Raw genomic sequence first — 5,677 nt, 5'->3', positions numbered from 1 at the left:
CAACCCTTGGCGCAGGCGCCCGGCGCTGCCTGCCCCCCTCCCCCGCCGCGAGCCCCTACCAGCGGCGGCCACGTGAGCCAGCCCAGGGCTCCAGCGGCCCCCGGGACATCCGCGCGGCCTCTACCGGGGCGAGCTGGCACACGGGATAAAGGCTTGCATCTACTTCGCGGCCACCAGCACTCCAGACCCAGGGGAGGGTCTCGCAGAAAGGCAGCGCAGGGCGCACGTGCCGCAGCCTCCTTCCAGCTGCTGCTTTTCTTTTTCTTTTCTTTACTCTGAGACGATTCGCACGGCGCCACGCTCAGCACCACCCATACCGCTGTGAAAGAAAATCGGTCTGGCACACTGGCTGGTTCCCTGGGAGAAGAGGGGGGTTAGGACACGGGTAGGTAAACCCCAGCTCGGCGCACAGAGCTGTGCTGCTCGGCCCACGCACCTGGGGCGCAGGCAGGGGAGCTGCGAGAGCCCCGGCGCCTTCCCCACCCTCTGCCTCAGGGCCTCGTGCACCCGCTGCCAGCAACAAGCTGGGCCAGGGTTCTGCAGACCCCAGCGCAGCTGCTTGCAGGTTGTCCACTGCCTGCTGCAAGCAGCCCTGCGGCAAGGCCCTACCCAGAGCCTGAGACTAGCTTGGCAGGCAGTCGGGAGGCTGTACACAGCTGCACTGGTGTCCACGGAGACCTGGCCCAGTCTGCACATGCACCTTGGGGCAGACAGCAGGGAACATGTCAGGGCTGAGCTGCCACAAAGATTGGGCCCTTTGCAGCTCCCCGGCTCTCCATCCCTGCATTCTGTCCCCGCATACCAATGTCTTACAGGTTGTGGGACATTGGAGTAGGGAGTGTTAACACCAGTACCTGGTAGCCATGTGTGGGTGGTGAAATCTAGACTCAGGTCTCCCATCTCTGCCCCAGTCTTTTCCAGCATCTAAGGGACTTCTGCCCCCAAGATAAAATACTTTCCCAGTCTCCCCTACATATTATCTACAGGACACACAGCAGAGTGTGGGGAGGCTGTCACTTGAAGTGGTCTGCACCCTTTTCTCAGTGCTCCATGTGAACCAGCATTTGGAGAAATCATGTTACTCTGGTGTGGTCCAGGTCTCTCCATGCCTCCCCAGTGAGCTGACAACTGAAAAAACACTTCTTTCTGAGGAGGAAGCTGAAAGCATGAGAGGAGGACAAACATTTTTGCTGAATTTAGGTTCTAAAGCACTCACTTGAGGGAGACAGGTGAAAACACCCACTGAGATGAATGGAGCAGTTCACACATTTCACAGCTGTTGTTTCAACCTGTATTCATCTGCATGGATTTAATCAGTACAGAACATCCCTTTTTGTGAAGTGGCCCATTTAGCTCAATGTGAGCATCTCTGCTCTGTATGCAAGTTCTGCTCAAATGTCAACTCAGCCCACTCTTATTTGCTACTGCTTAGAGATTTTGCCTGCCTTAAAAGGCATAGTTTCTCAGCCTGTGGTCCATGTACCTCTGGGGATACATGAGGCACAGGCAGGGGGTACACAGGCGCCAAAAACCCCTGTAGCAAGGGGGTGCCGCCACTGCTACCGGGATTGCATCCAGTTGCTTGCTGCCCCCACCTCCAAGCCAGCCACAGGCACACAGATACCTACATACTCCCCACCCACCCAGCCACAGGCAGGTAAGTTTCTTTATCCTGCCTGGGCTTGGCAGGGGGCAGACCAAGACCCACCCAGCACAGGAGGGAATGTAGTAGGGACAGGGCACTCTCCCACCATCCCACTCTCTCCTGCACTGTGGGAATTTCCCCATGACCCAGCCTGCCTAGGGCCCAGTTCACTCCGCATAGGAGGGAACAGGCTACCGCTGCAGGCTGGGGCTGGTGGTGGTACCAGGCTCTTCCCGGCACTCAGGTCAAGCTGCGGTGATGGAGTGGCAGCAGCCCCCAGTGTCATCGCTGAACACCAGGAAAACCCTAGTGCTGCCATCCGCCTCCACCTGTAGCCAGCCTGGGCTCTGGGCAGCTGCAGCAAGCAGCTGTACCAGGCTCAGAGCAGAGAGCAGGGGAGGGTTGCACTGCTTCAGACCCTATCCCCACTTTCTGTTCTGAGGCACACGTACAGTCACTGGTATGGAGCGGATGCCAGGGCTGCAGAGCCCGGTGCAGCTGTTTGCAGCCTGCCCACTACAGCTGCCCAGAGCCCAGACTGGCTACAGACAGAGGTCGGGTGTGGCACCAAACTTTTCTCTGCACTGCCTCAGGGCCCCGCCACTGTCTGCTCCGCTCCACTCCAAGGCATGCAATGCTGAAGCCTGGAGCAGCTCTTTGCAGACTCCTGGCTGCATCCAGCCCAGGCTCTGGGTAGCTGCTGTCAGCCACAGAGCCCAGGCTGCTTGCAGTAGGGCTTGCAGCCTCCCAGCCACCCGCTTGGAACAGCTCAGGCTCCGTGGCTGGCAGCAGCTGCCTCCTTGTCTGTCTCTCACCCTCTTTTTCTCTCAAATCTATGGCAAAAAATTTGGTGTGCCGCACATCGTGTGGCACTTTAAATTCCGTAGTAATAATTTGGCGTGTTGCGCTTTGCACGGCACTAGGCTCAGTCCTCCTAGCTTTGGCCAACATCACCTCTAGCCCAGATACATACTTGAGTTGTGCACCCCTGGTGTAAAAGGTGGCAACCCTACCCACACCAGATCAGACATCTGTCGTATCACAGCCTTATATACACAGCCCCCTTCTTCCAACATACGGCACACATTAGTCTGTAAATATAAAATCCCCTGGAAAATTGAGTGTTGGAATACTTAATTAAAACTTTCAGAAGTTAGGAGGTACTTGCTACTCAAAAGATTGAGAAACACTGCCTTAAGGAACAGAAAGTTAACCCACTCCACAGAAAGGACACTACATCTGTTAAGATTTACCCTAATGTGCATAATGCTACCCAACATTATACTCTTGCTTTTGTCATTAAATTGTACTCGTAACTAGCTTCTGGTGATCACCTGGGCAAGACAAACCTGTGCCTTTTTACCAACACAACCTGCACAGTGCAATGCTGCAGTGAGGCATACTTGAACTTTCAGAAAGCCTTTTCTGTACTTGAAGACTACTAAATCAAATCCTGCCCCTCCCCGCCCCAGCTCTTCTCTAGTCTAAACAATACCAGTTCTTTCAGCCTTTTCTCCTAAGTCATGTTTTTCAGGCCTCTAATAATTTTTGTTGCTCTCTGCTAGACTTCCCAATCTGTCCACTTCTGTCTTAAAGTGTGGGGCCAAGAACTGGACACTCCAGATGAGGCCTCACCAGTGCTGAATGTAGTAGAACAATCTCTTCCCTGAATTTGTAAGAGACACTCCTGTCAATACAACCCAGTATGTTGTTGGCTTTTTTGCAATGAGATCACATTCATTCACAATTTATGGTTCATTGTAACCCCCACCCCCAAGGTCCTTCTCCCAGATATTCTCCAAGTCCATATTTGTTCATGTAATTATTCCACCCCACATGCAAGACTTTGAATTAAATTGTGTTTGATTAATCTTGGACCACTTCAATTTATCCTGATCATTCTGGACCCCAGCTCTACCATCCAGTGCATCTGCAGCTCCACCCAACTCGGTTTCATATGCAAAATTTGCTAAACTTGAACTCAATCCCATTCTCCAAATAGAGAATTTCCTTTTTTAATGCTTTTTTACATTCCTTGCCTCTTGCATCTCATTAATACATTTCCCTAAAAAGTTGCACCCTGGGAATAGGAGGTACCAATCTTCCCCTCTGGCTTCTTGGTTCCATGAGCGAGATTTAAGAAAGAGTACAGAAAGTGTAACTTGATCTCCCCACTCCTTTCTTACCAGTTTTGATCAATAGTAAAATAACTGACAACAACCACATTCGCATGACATTTCATCATTGGCATCCACATTAACACCCCACCAAGATGAATGAATATAGGTTGTTCACAACTCCTAGAATTAAGTTTTCAAGCTCACATAGCTACATCAGAAAATCTAAACCACACATTAACCTAAGGGGTAATCTAAACCAAAAGGTACCACCAGGGTAGCTACCCTGGCAGTCATTATAGCAAAACTCCTGAGCTGAGACGCAGTTTATGCTGACAGAAGGTATTCTGTCACCATTAAAATATCCCTTTGGTTGCTTATGGAGTTACCAACAAAAGGATTTTTTTGTCACTGCATATTCTAAGGCAGGTGGGGAAGGGGTGTTTGCCAGTATAGTCAAGGCCCAGTCTATACAATACTGTTCAGTCACCAGAACTCTGGTGGCAAACTTTGAAGGCTTCTCTGCTCAAAGCTCCTCTGCCAACAGATTTACATCACCTTTGCCCTGTGAAAGAAGGATTCTGCCATCATTGAGAAGCTGACAGAAGGTAAGTGTAGACACTCCTGCACCTACTACTGGCTTTGGTAATCCCTTCATCAGTCAGTACCTTTCCAGGCTGCACTCTACCCTGCCAATATATTTGCTGCTGTGGAACCCTCCCAAGCACTGGGATACACATATGCTCTGGCAGCTAGGTGATAGCAGCTGCTGTCTAATGCCAGAAGGTCTGGTGGCACAGCAAGGTAAATATAAAAAGAAAGCCCATGTGAGGAAGAGTGAGAAACCCAATCACACTCCCACTCAACATAACTACTAGCAAAACTTGTAGTATAAAGCTAGGCTGTTATCTTCAGCTTAAATTCCCCTATCACTGCAACTTCTGCTTAGGGGTATAACAGGCCAAACACCTAGGTATATTAGTGAGAGCCCTTGCATAGATGCAACTAGACTAGTATAGATTGGTATTAAGCATCTTTCTAACTGACTTTGGATCCCTAAGTGTTACAGTGAGTCATTATAATGGTAATTTATTAATCACTGTTCATTTTAAGTAAAGAATACAGATATAACTATTTATATACTGGAACAACTACATCCATTTTACCTAGAGTTTCATAGTTAACTTGGCAAAACTTTTTAGTGTAGACAAAAGGTTTAGAGGGCCACGTCCTTTTCCTATGTTAGCTTTGATTCTAGAGTTCAAAATAGCCATTAAAAAAAATACTGGCAACAAACAGCTCAATTTATGCCTGTGGAAGATCTCTCAGGACTTTATTCACCTGATTTCCTTATGTGACAAGAGGTGGCAAATATTTTTTTCAATGCTTTACTAACAATTAAAATTTTGTCAGACTAAGGCCTTGCCTACAACTGTGCCTACATTTAAGGCCTTGCCTACAACATAGGGTGTCTCAGAATCATGTAAAATTAGGGTCAGAAAGGAGGTCAAGTAGTCATCTAGTCCAACACTCTGCTCAAAGCAGAATGATCCCCAACTATGTCATCCCAGTCAAGGCTTTGTCTACCCGAGTCTAAAAAACCCAGGAAAGATTCCACTTCTCTGGGTAACCTGTTCTAGTGCTTTACTATCCTCTTCATGAGAAAGTTTTTCCCAATATCTACCCTAAACTTTCCTTGCTGCAACTTGAGACCATTCCTCCTCTTTCTGTCACCTGCCACCAGTGAGACCAGTCTAGCTCACGGGTGACCAATAGGGCTGTGCAAAGCTTCGGTTGCCGATTCAATCTGGAGGAGGAGATTCAGCCTGACTGGGCAGCCAAATCTCTGAATCAAAATCAGGAGACCAACAGAAAGGTTTGAATGGATTCAAAGCCTCTGAATCAATTCGGAAGA

Source organism: Gavialis gangeticus, unplaced genomic scaffold, assembly GCF_001723915.1.
Source record: "Gavialis gangeticus isolate Ggan-Ray unplaced genomic scaffold, GavGan_comp1, whole genome shotgun sequence".
Taxonomy (NCBI): domain Eukaryota; kingdom Metazoa; phylum Chordata; order Crocodylia; family Gavialidae; genus Gavialis; species Gavialis gangeticus.
This window is presented reverse-complemented; position numbering follows the sequence as displayed.